The sequence below is a fragment of the Anser anser genome (genome assembly GCF_964211835.1).
Source record: "Anser anser genome assembly, chromosome: 1".
Lineage (NCBI taxonomy): Eukaryota > Metazoa > Chordata > Aves > Anseriformes > Anatidae > Anser > Anser anser.
Genome location: NC_139720.1, coordinates 93,127,700 through 93,140,314, shown reverse-complemented (window position 1 = coordinate 93,140,314; position 12,615 = coordinate 93,127,700). Strand labels below are relative to the sequence as shown.

Below are 12,615 nucleotides of genomic sequence, written 5' to 3'. Positions count from 1 at the left end.
ATACATTAACAGAATTTTAAAAGGCCTTTGTTTTAAGGTCTGTGTTGTTATGCTAGTGTGCTCAGATATTAAAAACTACACTGGAAAGCCATTTCTTTTACCTAATTATGAAGAGAATGAAATTAATATACTTACTCATAATAACTCAGCACTTCCCCAAATGCACGTATTTTCATTATTTGCTTGTACATTAGTTATTTCTATCCCTGCGACCTTATTCCTTATAAATGTGTTCTAAACTTCTTCAAGAGTATGGAAAGAATATTTAATACAAAGCAAAGTAATTATAGTCTGAAGGTTCTGAAATATAACTGAAGTGTATCCCTGGGGCTATTTCCTGATAATTAGGTATGACATAAATAATCATGATTAATTATGTTTCTGGATAGTCATCTGCCTCCAATGAAATATTGCTATCCATGATAATGCTTAACAATAAAAAAATAAATAACTACTCATGCTTAAACAGAATATTTTCTTAAACCTCATGTGAAACTCAGCCACACAGGCTATAAATGGCTTTGATGTTTCCCTGATATATTGTGCCACCAGAATACCAATTCTTCATTTCTGAGTGCATTAAATAATACTGTTTGGCAATAAATCAAAATTCAGGAGATGACAATTACAGCAAATAATTTTATTTGATGAGTTTTCGTTAAATAGATTTTGAACATGATCTTGATTTTTCTTTTGTCTAGTTTATTAAAGATGAGATAAATTGCCTGTTACATACCTCTAGCTGTAGATGTACCAGGACACAGTACAGGCCGGTATGTGGGTCAGAGCCTGGACATTCTAAAATGATTTTAAAGAAAAATTTGTTGATTATTTCGCTGATAACTTTGTGAGTACCAACTGTGTTTCTGGATCAAGAACGGAACTTTCTTTCTTTGAAAGAATGCCAAGGCCTTTCCTGTTTACATCTAGCACTATCACATATTGTTATTAATACACCATGACTGCCTTGAGGCTCATCTTAAACCGTACATTTCACTGCCCTGCAGAAGCAGTTCAGAAATAGAAATGAGTGTGAAGAACATGGCTAGCAGTGTTTTGCCCATGAAACACAGAGCCTGACCTTCAGAACTGGAATTCCAGGTGAGTACTTACCCTACCAAGAGTAGCTCGGCTAGACTTGAGCATGCCCAACAACATACCTGGGCTCACCCCTGGCAAAACACCAGTGAAGCCAGCCCTAGGCATGGATGCTCACAGGCATCCATGGCTATGCCCTAAATGGGAGCATGGACAGGAGGAAGATGGCACCGTCCTGCTCAGGCTGGATCCAGAGACCCCTTCTTTGGAGAAGAGTGATGAGAAATGACAGTTGTTCCCACTGCCTGAGCCCAGCAGGAGGCTGGCATTGCCTCGGGTTGTCCAGGCAGGATGTGATCACAGAAACACGGGTAGAGCTCAGCAAGCCCAGAAAGGCAAGCAAGCACCAGTTCTAGACGTTGCTGGCCAGGCCTTCCTTCCTTCTTTGCCTTTTAATTGTGACTTATTTACCACCTTCTTTGGCAGGGGAAATGGAGGCAAAGTCACCTTCAGGCTGTAAGCAGCACAGGCACAATGGGAAAATGCAAATCTGACTGCTAATGTAGCAGGGTGATCTCTGGAGATCCATGGCTTCGGCAAGTCTGCCACTGGATGCATGGACCCCAAAAGCTAAGGCAGAGGAGGTGGGGAGTGCGCAGGCTGCAAGCAGCATTCTCAACAAGCCACAGGGTGGAAGCAGAAAAGCCAGAGGGGCTGCCAGCTGCCAGGATGAGAAACAAGATGACTGAACAGGGTGCTCAGTTGGAAAAATAAAATAAATAAATAAATAAACAGCAAAAAAAAACAGCAGGAAAGAAGGGGGCATATGCTTAAAATACTGTCATGGAAATAAAGAGGGGACTTGTCGGGAAAAGTAGGCAAAATAACAAAAAGCTTATAAACCCCCCACCTGCCACCTGCCAAGAGTGTCAATAAAAATGATAGGAGCAAAAGCAAAGGATTTCTTTTTCTCAGCAGCAAGAAGCACAGATGGGCAAATATATAAAACAAAAGACTATATGAGGTTTTCATCTGTGTTACATTTCCCATGAATGAGTGCACAAGAAAAATGTTTACCTGAATTACGTTAAATGTGAGCAAACTATGGATTTGTATTCATGAATATTCTTAGCATAAAGCCATGTTAAAGATTTTTAAATCCTGTTTGTTTAGGTCTGATAGAAGTATCATAGAGCAGTTACATATTTGGTGAGGTGTGTTAATTCAAATTGTGAATGGAAATATGAAGAATGCTGAAGAGATTTATTTTAAACATATTTGTATTTGCCACATCTCCATTTCAGAAGTAGGGTAAAGTAATACCTAAGCTACGTTTGTAGCAAATCACAGAATTAGAAGGCATTACCAGTCACTGTCATTTTGCTAGAAGGCATTCCTGTGTTTAGTATACAAATTTGTACTATCGTTACTGATGTAATCCCTGCTTGTGCAAATATTCAATAAATATGGTACAAAGTTTCTGCCAACATTCAATCACCAAGCCACAGCTGAACTCTGTCCATGTTCTCAGCGATTGAGAGCATGTGATTTTTAATGCTGCTTGAAAAATAATTTACATGACAGATATAACTAAGCAATATAATATTATCTGACGTCTGCAACTGTAACCTTAAAGCCTAGTTGCATCATTTGAAGAAGCATCATTCAGGGAGACAATATTCTGGAGATAACAAAATCCCAGCACAATAAAGACTGCCAAGGACAAAATCCCAGCACAATAAAGACTGCCAAGGGACTATATCCAAAAGTCAGGAAGAACTGGCAAGTCACTGCTGTCTTTGGGAAGCATACAGGTGAGCAGAAGTCAAAGCCCTGGGTTAACTGCTGAGCCTGGATTTGTGTCCTTACTGATTCTTTAGAAGCAGCCTGGCCAGATGTACGTTGCATATCTTTATATTGATGCTGGAGCAAAATATTTGCTCAGATCTTTTAAGATCTGAGCAAATATTGAGGGTGGGAAGACAACCAGGGGAACCACAGTTCAGGACTGAAGCATGGAGTGAATCAAACTGACGCTTTCATACACAAATAGGAACCCAAACCAAGCAAGAGAAGGAAGCATCAAAAACTGTCTCCATTCCAGCCTTGATTGGGTCATTAGAAGTAGATTCAACGCTTTTTTTTTTGCCTTGTTTTTTTTTTTTTTTTTTTCAGCCATAGACTACATTTAGCTTTCCAATATGGTTAAGCATTGTACATTGATTTCAAAATAAGTTGTGCAAGTGCACATATGATCTGAAGTCATCTCTTCAAGGCAGTTTGAGCATTCTTTCAGTGCAGAAGTTTCCCTGATAGTTTTTCTGCATTTGTTTGTGGTTCTGTAGTGGTTGGCTTGGTCAGCATATAGTTGTTTCTTTCTTTGTTATGTTGTTTTGTAATGAACTCTTATTTCAGCATGGGGCCACTTCTCATCCTGCGTTATAACACAGGCATGTGGTAATTGGCTCCAGGAAGAAGCAAAAACATATGTTTCCTTCTGGCACTAACTAATTAGTCATACGTACACTCAATACTTAATTGCTATTGTACTCTCTGGCCTGTGTGACTTCTGTGAAAATATCTGACTCTACACCAATCTCAATTAGAAACTCATGGAAAAGTGAAAAGTGTCTGTAGTTACTACACACAAGAGAAGCAAAATTTCACTAGTCACACCAGTAATTCCTAGCACATCGCCTTTTTTTTTTTTTTTTTAATCCTCAGAACTATGCTCAATATATTTTTCTAATGTAACCAAGCCTGGAAGCATAAAGCATCTGTGCTTCACTTAAAGCTGCTGATATGACAAAGAAAAACCTCTTCCTCAGGACTACTACTTCTCTCCTGTAGCATAACAAGTGCTAGTCAACCACAAGTGCTCCTAAGAATGGCTACTTTTAGTGCTTCTTACCAATAACAGGCAGAGGTTTTGCCCATTAAGGGTTTTATTTTCCATCTTGCAATAGTGACGACCATTTGGAGTTTTGCCCATACACTCTGTGCTGAATTTTTAGGTATTTATAACATTTCTATGGTACTTACTGCCATATTACCAAAGGCCCTCACACTCATTAATCTCCAATATAAATTGTTCCTTTGTTCATTGCTTAGATGACTTATATAAAGACCACAGCCTCTTAAGCAGAAATTGAGAATAAATTAAATATTCTTATTTTCTCATTACTTCTCCGTTTTAAGTGTTCCTGAAATAGCCAGTATGATTAAAACAAATAAAGAAAAGCCACAGGGCTAAATTTTGCCCTTAAAAATATATGAGTGACAGTGAATTTGGAGCTACTGGAGAGCCAGTAGCTCAGGGAGATTGTGGGGTCTCTTTCCCTGGAGATATACAAAAGCCACCTGGACGTGGTCCTGAGCAACCTGCTCCAGGTGTTGCTGCTTGATCAGGGAGGTTGGACCAGATGTCCTGCAGAGGGCCCTTCCAACCTCAACCATTCTGTGAACTCCATAGGACCCAGGTCTGCATCTCCAAGGAAAAAACAGAGATCATTTTAATTTAAAACCAAGGTAAAACATAACAGAACTTTCAGGTCACTGCACTGACTTATTCGAAGAAGTACATGCTTAAAGGCAATTGTTAGAGAAAAGTTCCAAGAGTTTGTAAGTTTTTCAATGCAATAATCTTACCATCAAACCAGTATTAAGCCAAAACCGTGAGATGCACTGGATTTAGAAGTGGAAGCCTGGGTAAATGAGCAGAACTAATGAACTCTCAATACACCCACGTGAAGGAATCTGAAAGGCAAGCAGGATGGATTTACAGCAAAGAGTCATGGTGGTCCCCATCCTCAGGGGTCCATCTCTCTGAGGTCCCAACCCTCCACTGCCATGCAAACCTCAGCTTCTCATGAAGCAGTTGCTGGGTGAGCTTAGTTTCTAACCCAGAATATTAAACAGGCTCCCACTTTTCTTTATATATCAGGTTGTTATTTCTATAGCTCACAAAGCTAGTATTCAAGCAAAGGAATACTCCTGTAATGATGGCAGAATGGCCAGCTGAAGTGAAGACTTGTGCATTACAACAATAGTAACCTATGCCTGGAAACCTACACAAGACTGATTTTTTTTACAAGCAGAAGAATATGTACAGAGTAGTATAAACTGCATACAGCAAAACCTGGTATTTTGAAGACAATATTGCCTGATCTGGGATTATAAACTTGAATCTAAAATCAGGTTTGTGCAAGATTTGATACAGTACGCCAATACGTAGTGATCAAAGTAAGATCTGATGCTATTCTATACCATTGTACCACACAACACACACAGCATGACATGAAAATTGGTAGTTCCCAGTGTTTTCTGAACGTCAAATTGCAAGCATAACTCAATGCTTGAGTAGCTCGAGCTAGACCTAACTCCTGACAATTTTGTGTCTTGTCATTTACACCTGTGCAATGAGAGGAGCAAATGGAGCACTGCAGGCTGCTATTTTTCTCCCACTCCTTACAGAGATGTAAATGAGTTCAGCAAAGTGAAGGCTAGCAAAGACAGTGGTGCAAACTCTGGAAACATGAGAGTCGGGAATATAAACCCCTGTACTCCTGCAGAAGGGAAATTGTCTAACAGAAGCAAATCAACAGGCAAATGTTCTGAAGTGACAGTGAAAATAGAAGGGAAATACAGGAATGCAATCTGAAAACAACACTAGCAAACATTCCTTATGAGTCAGAGGACCAACAAACATGAGCGGAACAGTCCGTTCTCCCAATGACAATACATGTCACAGATAGAGCTGGAAAACAATGTCTGAAATCACTGTAGCCCATAGCATTTTTTCCATAGATATCTGACTGCAACTTTTCTGCTGCTTAGGAAAAAGAAATTGGAAACACATTTTGTGAAAGACCATTGACATCACAGTGAACTATGTGTAGTAAACCTGAATATCTTAAGTGATGGGAGAGAGAAACTTACTGATAACCTTAAGTGATACCGACTTCATATAAAGATCTTTCATCATCACTTTGGCCATACTGCCTCTTTATTGAGCCAAGAAGTAAAAACAAAGTTAAATTTTAGAAGGTGATGTATCCTTAAGAAGTGAGCTGACAAGAATTGAAAAGTCTCTGGTTTCACTACACTGAAAAAACACACAGCCTGGAATTTCATTTTATATCTCTGGCATCAGTGGTCGAATGTATGAGATACTCACTTTGCTGACTGATACAAGTCTGGCAACATCAGTGGTGATATGTCAGTTCACATCATATCATATAGTATAAGGATTTGAACTGACACAGATTTTTTTTGTTTGAAGTTAATTATAGATCATCTTTGAAGACCCCTCTGTGCATGCTTTTGTTTTGATTTTTCAGCAGATCTTGAAGGCAATGGATTCACAGTGGCTGAGTACCTGAGCCTCTTTGTATAATTTTATGGTTCTTATACTGAATGAACCATAATAAGCACACAGGGAGAGATCTCCTGTTACACGAAGGAGAAATTCAGTATCTAGTTTCAGCTGAAAGGGGGGTAACTTTCCTACATGTCTTGGAGAACCTCTGTCCCGTCCCGCCCCCACCCCCCCCCCAAAAAAAATAAAAAAGACTAATCCCACGTGCCTACTAACTTCTGCAGAATAGTCAGCTCTCATATTTGTTTCTGAGCTCAAGCACTTATTGCAGATTCAGGGGCTAAACACCATCCACGCTGAAAGACAACAGCAGTACACCCATTGGTTTTAAAGGGGTCAAAATTTCATCAATGAGAAAGAAAATTTCATCAAATTGAAACAAGTTGCGTTATGTCAATGACTCTCTCAGTAGGATTCTGTCTGAGGTCTGACTCTCTCCTGTGGGCACAGACCACACAGAATGCTTTCAGAAGACACCAGCACAATGTGAAATGTCCTCTGAAGGACAACCACCATCCTCTCAAATCTAGGAGTGATGCTGCACAAGTGTATACTCCAAGTTCCTATACTGCAACGTTATCAAAGGGACTAGGGATCCGTTCAGATTGTGAATGTCTGCCTAAGGTGCTCACCATCCCAGTGCAAAATATTCATCTTTTGAGGGCATATCAGCTCTAACACGAGCACTATAATTATACACACATTCTCAGAGTAAAAGATTATAACTACTTATGACTTAAATTACAATGATTCAGTTCAGAATGGAGAGCCAGTCCCCTTCCTGATTCCATTTGCCTTGAGAGCTAATTCAAAGTTAAGGAAGTGAAAAAAAGGAAGGAAATTATACTGAGTTTAGCGTTAGGAGGATATAACCCCTCCTCACACCCTAGTTGGCTTTCCTTACTCAGGTATCACCTGTATAAGCATCTAAGCTCTTGGTAGCTACAGGTGATAGATGCTTAAAACAGAATTATTTATTCTGCTGTGGAAGGGACAAATGCCAAAGGTCTGCTCTCCCTTACAGTGCTATTGGTTAATTCACTTCACAGAAATTTACATCCAGATACTGTGAGGATAGCAGAGTACCAGGAAACAACTGCCTGAATTCCTGCTTTGGACATTTTGGAATGTTTACTGGTTTAGTCCCTCAAACTTTCAAGTTTCATTAAAATGATACAACACTACCTGCTGTTCAGGCAGAACTCTCTCTATATCTCTCTTTATTGTTCCCCTACTGAATCAGCTTCACAATAATTATGTGCAGAGATGCAAAGTGAAATTACTGTAGCAAAGGTGCAAATTCAACCCAGAATGAAAAGGGGCATCATTCTCAAAGTCTGTAACTAGATACGCTTCAATATCAAATGCTCAGTGGGAGGCCAAGAACTTCAATATTTATTGAGCACATTATGCTTTCTCATTACATAAATATGGTCTGGTGCTACAACACAATCATATATTTTTTACAAAAGACTTCAGATGAAAGTAATAGAAAAGTTGCATTAATATTCAGTTTAGCTTTAGTAGCCAGAATAAATGTATTAAATCATGAAGCCTGAGGTCACAAGTTATCCTATATATACATAGTATTTGTAACAAAAAATAAAATAATTTAATATCGGCATTTCAAGAATGGATAAATTGGCAAAATAAATGTTCCCAGATGATCTGTTAACCTCTGCTGATTGTGACAGCGACCCTTTGCAAAAGTAATTAAAATAATTTGCAGCAATGGAGAATTAATATGAAATTCATCTCCATTGCATTGTCATTGATCAGTAGTAAAGTATTTGTACTTGAAAAATGTTTTCTAAACATGGCACAAAATGAGAATTTTCATCATATGGAACAGTTTAGCTTTTCTGGTATGTTAAATTAATCAATTAATGTTACATTTAACATTTTTGCACTTGCCCAGACTTGACAAGGAATTTACAGTAAGCTGACACATCATTCACTTTTGGCAGGCGTTGATTGCTCGCATCACTATTTTTAAAAGGAAAAGAAATTATAACTGCAAGAAATTAAAAGGAAGCTTACATCATTTTCAGTCCAAATGAATATACATTACTGATTAGCTTTATAATACTGTTGTCTGTTTTTCTTATATGTTGTTTATATTATTTGCTCAGTAGTTTCTTTTTTTTTTTTTTTTCTGTTGTGGTAACTTTCTGCAGGTAAGCAATGAAACAGATAAAGCATTTGCTTTCACATTTATTATTAAAAGATATAATGTTTTAATGTACATTTCCCTGACTCTCTAGAACATCTGATGGCAAATACTAATATGACATTCACATGGCTCCTAGTAAGCCTGGCCATTACGGTCATACTGTCAAGTTAAAGCAACTCTGTAAAGAACTTCAGTGATAACTATGGAGATTTGTCATACCATTGTGGGTAGACAAGTTTCATTCTTCCTGTGAATGAGGATATGAGCCAGATATGAGCCAGCCATTAGAAATTAAATTAGAAGCCATTTAATTAAAGTTAGTGCTGAACCCAAATTAACAAGGCTTCCCAAGAGGCAGCGTATATTAACTTGAGTAAAGCATGGTGATGTAGGTATGTACTTCCGATCAAGTTAGCATGAATGGGATCTCCTAAGATATGATGCCTTTCAGAGGACCCAGTCTGACAAAGAACATGCAAGACTGAAAGAGTTAAAAGTTAATAGATAAAAGTTCTATTATGTCTTTTCTTATACATCATCATTACGAAAAAGTAAAAAAGAGGGAAATAACAGTCCAACAGTTACACACAGCATTTCGCATTCCAGCCCTGCTACTTTTAGAAAGATGATTTTAGTTTTATCGGACAAGCTATGCAAATGGAGATCAAAGGAACAACAGACTCAACAAGTTTCTTGTCTGGACCAGTCTTTACTAGGGATACTGACAATCCTCCTAATGAACTGAATGTGCTAACTTTCAGGTTCTATATTCAGTTGTTAGAGAAAGAAGTTACGCTAGGATAGCTTTATACTCCAAACCTCCCTTACACTATAGCTCCATGTAGCAGCTCCTTCAACTTCATACGGTCCAAGCAGAAGACAGGAAATGGGTTATGGGAAAAATGAAGAAAACATCATTTCTTGTTCTAGATGAAGTATGCAAAAACTATGGTCTTATACTGCTTTGATATGCAGGTCTGGATATTGTCATTAAAATACCACGTATGGCTGAAATACTTAGCATGTAGGCAATCCTAATTATCTGTTAAGTGCTATGTAAACATCAGAAAAAGCCATGATATTCCCAATTTACAAAGCAGTAAATCAAGACAACAAAAGGTTATTGCCACTCTAATACAGCAGGGAACTATTTAGCTTTTAAATGCTCTTCTTGATCATTCTCTTTTGGTTTATTTCTTTTCATCTGTTTTGTAACTTGGTTAGGGAAGAACTATAATCTAGATGCCATCTCTCAAGTCCATTAAATTTCATTAAAATCAGTAATCCAAATTTGAAACAGGATCCAAAATTTATAATTGGTGTTTTGTCTAAGGGTCCAAACTGTTTCTCAGATCTAGGTAGATTGAAACATTGGGGCTGCTCTGACTGGATGTTCCATTTTTGATGCGATATATATTCCTTTTGTGATGCAGTGAAACACAATATGAAAATACAGTCTGAATATGAAGATAAGCCCAGAGAAAAGTATAGTGTATGTAAAAGGATTAATTTAACCCTTCTGGTAAGTACCAAGGTGAAGCAGTTCAATTAAAATATTTGTGTTTAGCACCATTTGTAATTCTGTTTTATTTTTTTAATGGAAATAAAAATTGTCCTCAGAAATGTTATATTAAATATTTAATCAAAAAACTATTTTTCTTCAAAAAAAATGATAGCATATATTTTGAGCTTGACCCCTTACTATGTGTAAAGTCAAGAATATAACATAAAGTCAAGAACAGAAATATTTTGGAGCAACAGAAAAGAATGTATTGATAGTTACAGTAAATGTTTTTCATAAGCAATTTTTAATTAAAAATAGAATAAACAGTTCAGTATAAAAGTCTTGCAAATGTTACTATACGTGTGAAACAATGAAGTGAAAGTCTGAAAATTCAGTGTTTGAAGTACCATAGTTAATTTACATTTTCACAGAGGATGGAATAGCTCAGGGAGTACAGCTCCACAAGCTGCATCATGGAAGTCAATAAGAATCCTTTCATTGACTTCCAGCAACATAAGATGAAGCTTCTAGGGAAGGGATTGGAGAAACACCTCTTTTTAAAGAACTTCAGCTTCTAAGCCTATAGATAAAGCTACACATGGATACGTTATTTGAGAAGTAATGGGTGATCACCCCGTTAAAGATTATAAATTACATGGGACCAGAGTTATGATTACATGATGTACCTTAGCTTCTGAAGTGCTTGACTTCAGAGTAAGTATTAGTGAAGCCATAATAGTCACAATGTCATACCCCATATGTTTCCGTATTTAATGTTATATTAAACGATGTGTGTGCACATAAAATTCATATATAGGGAGCACACACAAATAAATACCTATATACATGCAAATACACACAAAAATTTATATGCAACATATTATTCATACATAACAATAAAAAAAATAGGTCAGACTAGAGAAGTATATCCAAAGTGTTTAGCAGGAATGAACATTTTATCTTCAAGTTTGCTGAAATATTTTGTCATTCAAATTTCTGAAGTGAAATGGAAAACATGCATCATACTTAGAGCTTTAAAAATAAGCTTCCTCACAGAGAATAATTTCAGCTGTGGAATCAAATGCTTGCTATTTGAATTTCCAAAGCAAAAAAAAAAGTTGCGTCAAAGGAGACTTAAAGGTTTTCATAACAATGACACAAAGGATGCAATTTTTCTGCTGCAAAAACAACAGAAAGACATTAAAGTAGCAGGAAATACCAGCTTCTTGGAAATGTAGAGCACAACTAAGAATCCAAGACTACAGTACATTGGGACTTTTACCTGAGCAAGGTCAAGTCTTCAATCTTAACTAAATTGTGTGAGAAGATGTGATAGTTATTAATATTAAAATTAAAACATGAGGATATGTGTAAAATTCCACTATTCAGTATTGCAAATGTTGTTTTTTTTTCTAGAGGACCAGTGATGCACATAAAAAAAAAAAAAAAAAGGTTGCTAATTATCCATGGTAATAATTATACATTTAACAAGTTACCATTATACTTCAAAAAGTTCACACTAATGCATGAATAATTATTGGCCTAATTAAGCATCTGATATTGCATCTACACACAAAAATGAAACATTAGTTAAGAGTGTGACTGTTTTTTATGTTAGATAAAAGGAAGAGGTAATTTGGGTAACAAATGCCCAGACTGAATTTATAGCACACAGCTCACAAAAAGCAGATAATTTCTATCCTTCAAAACATTTTAGGAGCATATTTCCCCCCCTCCCCATCCCTCTCTCTTTTCAGCCCAGCTTTCAGCTGCACATCCTTTTTTTTTCCAGAGGTGAAATCAAAGAAGAAATTTCAGGATTATTTGAAGCCGAAGGTGTCTGGGTTTGGGGTTTGGTGTGTGGTTGTTTTGTTTTTGTTTTTTTTTTGTTGGGGGGGGGGGTCTCCTCTCTACACAGTATACATCAGATTTACGTGTTAGAACTCAGGTGTGTTTTGTGGTGTTTCAAGCTGTATGAGCAGATGAAAGTATACAGTAAACAAGATCATGTCTCTTACTTAGACACAGAGATGCACAACTTAAATATTTGGTGAAAATCAGTTTAGGATGTAGCACTTCAGAAAGAATGGCTATTGTTACAATGGCTTTCATCAGGTTGTTGCTTTTATATTATTTTTCCTCCTACCATTGCACAAGGCATACAAATCCAGGTCCTGTGATAATAGACATCTATCCACATTGTTATATGGGCCTCAGAAATGAAGTAGGGTAAATTGCAGGAAGGAAGACAAAAGACTCCCTACTATCCAGCAAGTGTCATACCACAGTTTTCCATTTTTATTAACATCTGAATGAATTTCCTGGGCCAAGATGACTACATTTGATCAAACAACACTCCAAGACATCTTTGCTTGAATGCCCTCTTCTCACCAGTCAATGACAGAAAATTATGCAAGCCTAAGGAACAGCCTATCTTTATGACATTTTCCCAAATGAGCTTTCTGCCTTTTCTCCCCACTCATAACAGAATCTCCTCCATGATAGACAGGCTACACAGCTGGA

General features: G+C 37.2%; 1 long non-coding RNA gene across 3 annotated transcripts in view; it reads right to left on the bottom strand.

The window, feature by feature from the left end:
* The window catches only part of LOC310892988, a 106,794-nt gene that overhangs the window by 80,145 nt on the left and 14,034 nt on the right, over nt 1–12,615 (bottom strand). For all 3 annotated transcript variants that reach the window (XR_014578631.1, XR_014578632.1, XR_014578633.1), the window contains exon 2: nt 737–798. This is a non-coding gene — a long non-coding RNA (uncharacterized lncRNA). The remainder of the gene's footprint in view (nt 1–736; nt 799–12,615) is intronic.